This window comes from Rhinopithecus bieti, unplaced genomic scaffold, assembly GCF_001698545.2.
Source record: "Rhinopithecus bieti isolate Rb0 unplaced genomic scaffold, ASM169854v2 scaffold_69633, whole genome shotgun sequence".
Lineage (NCBI taxonomy): Eukaryota > Metazoa > Chordata > Mammalia > Primates > Cercopithecidae > Rhinopithecus > Rhinopithecus bieti.
This window is the reverse complement of record NW_016869964.1, coordinates 1-2,384: the sequence shown is the minus strand read 5'-3', so window position 1 is coordinate 2,384 and position 2,384 is coordinate 1. Positions and strand designations below refer to the sequence as shown.

General features: G+C 65.1%; 1 long non-coding RNA gene across 1 annotated transcript; it reads right to left on the bottom strand.

Annotated features, from left to right (window-relative positions):
• Window positions 1–2,357, bottom strand: LOC108525555 (uncharacterized). The gene is made up of 3 exons (XR_001884293.1): window positions 1,393–2,357; window positions 213–322; window positions 1–21 (listed from the first exon to the last, which is right to left on the bottom strand). It is a non-coding gene; the product is annotated as an uncharacterized LOC108525555 (long non-coding RNA).
• Window positions 2,358–2,384: the final 27 nt, after the last annotated feature.

Here is a 2,384-nt window from a genome sequence, read left to right as displayed (position 1 = left end):
GCCAGGTCCAGCTGGTTCCACCTGCGAGGCCGCAGGCTCAGTGCACACACCCAGGGTCCCCACCTCAGCTCGGTGCACACGCCCGGGGTCCCCGCCTTGGCTCAGCAGCATCACTTCTGCAGACCCCCGTGGAAAAGCCTGCGGCCTCACCTGCCCCAGCCCCTAGAGCCCTGAGGCGCCCCCGGAACCCGAGACGGCCCTGCCCCACACACCTGTCCTTGAAGAACCGACGGAACCCAAATGCCACCAGCTTCAGTGCAGCCTCGAAGACAAACACGATGGTGAACACGTAGTTGCAGTACTTGAGGGCCTCGTCCAGAGACTGGGGGTGGAGGGTCGGGCTGGCTGAGGTGGGGCTGGGGCCACCCCTCTTCCCCTGGCTCCCACTCTGCACGCCTGTGAGTGACCCCGGGGGCCGGCCCGGAGGCTCCCAGGTCAGCTCAGCAGCTCCTCCCTGGGCACCGGGAGCCTCTTCGGCCCTCCTCCAGCCCAGCATACAGGCAGTGCTCCGAAGCGTCTGACCAGGTGAATGAGTGAAAGCTACTCTCCCAGCATCCACAGGCCCAGCTGAACACCACGGTCTCCGGTCCGGGAAGCTACCCTGAGCTGCCCGCCCACTTCACACGCTGCAGCCATCTGTGCGCCCCGGCGGCAGTGTCCTGGCCTCCCAACCATCCTCTACCGACCTGAGCACCTCGGGGGCATGGGAACATGGGCTCACAGGGCCCAACTCTGAGCACCTACAGTATGCAGCCTGGGCTGGGCTGGGAGGCACTGCCCGGATGGACCCTGGAGCCCCCCATCCTCTGAGGACGAACCTCTGGGGAGGGAAGACCCTGCCCCTCCCTGCCCAGGCTCCTGGTCTCTGGCCACGGCCATCCTCAGCTCCACACAAAATGCTTTCCACAGAGCTGAGTCCGCTCAGCCTCAAAGGCTTACTGCTACCCAGAGACTACCTCCTTCCTCTGGGAGGACCACGTCCTTCCACTGAGGAAAGGAGGGGCTGCAGGGGGACCCGAGTAAAGAGAAACTCCACCTCAGGCCCTCAGGCCTGCCTGTCTCCTGCCAGCCTCCCCACGATGGGACATGCACGGCCTGCCAGCCCCTCCTCACGGGTGGGACGCGCATGGCCAGCCTGGGGAGGGGCCCCAGGGCAGGGGAGGGGAGTTTCAATCAACGTTAAAAGAAAGACCTTTTTTCACACAAAATCTCCACATCCCCCATGCAAACCCCAGTGAGGGCTCAGCGGAGCGCCAGTCCTGGATTGTACGTGCTGTTAGCTGCCCCACTGGGGTGCCCCAGCCCCTAGGCCCCTTGTTGCCCTGGTCTGTGGGAAGGAAGGGCCCCCTCGCTGCCCTGGTCTGCGGGAAGGAAGCGCCCTCTTGCACCCACCTTCGGTTGGTTATAGTGCTCCATGGACATGGTGATGACGTTGACGCAGATAATGAAGGTGATGAAAAGGTCGAGATAGTGGCTGGTGCACAGCGAGTGAATGGAGCGGCGGGTGGGCGAGTAGTCGGCATAGTAGGGCCGGCGCTGGGCCTCTGCAGGGAGGGCGGCCGTGAGCGCCAGGCGGGAGGGCTGCCCCGGGCTCCTGCAGACCCCATTCTCTTCCCAGGTGGCCAAGTGCAGGGGAGAAGTGGGGGCCCATGGCTCAGATGTGAAGATGGGGCTGGCCCTGCCCCATGGCAGGGCTCACGTCAGACTGGAGGGGGACTCACTCAGGGAAGGGACCCTGTTCTAAGTGAGATGCAGCTCCTTGGGAAGCTGGCTAGGCCAGGAGGCCTGGGCTGGAGCAGGCCTTGGGGGCAGGCCGCTGACTAACCTCCTCAGCAACACAGCCGCGTCCTGGGCAGCCCCCAAGAGTGGGTTCGAAGCTGAGATGGCTTCCCCACATCCCACCTGGGTGCCGGGCACACCCCGCCCTCCTGGAGCTCCCAGGTTGGCGCAGCACGTGGCTGGGCCTCTGTGGTCTACTCCGGGTCTGGCCTCAGGCTGAGACACTGAGGAAGGGCTGGGCAGAGCAGCCCCACTCATCTCCGGGCCCACAGGGCCTCACTGGAGCAGAGACAAGAGTGTGACCTGCCCTCTGGCCACCAGCCCAAGTCCCTCCCCTCCCCATCCTCCAAGGGGCCATGTGCTGTGGTCTAGGGTCTGCCAGACTCCAGACCATCTGAAGTCGGTGTCCACCATCTGCGTGTGTCCCCTAGGCAGGTGTGCACTGAACGCTCGGCCTCCAGGGCCCCTCCACGCACGAGGAGGAGCTCCAGTAGGTGAAGGCGTGAGCTGCCACCACACCCTAGCACCTGCCTCGGCCACAGAACCACACACGGGTGGGGACCACTGGCCCAGTGCCTGGAAGAGCAGGATACACCCCCCGCCCG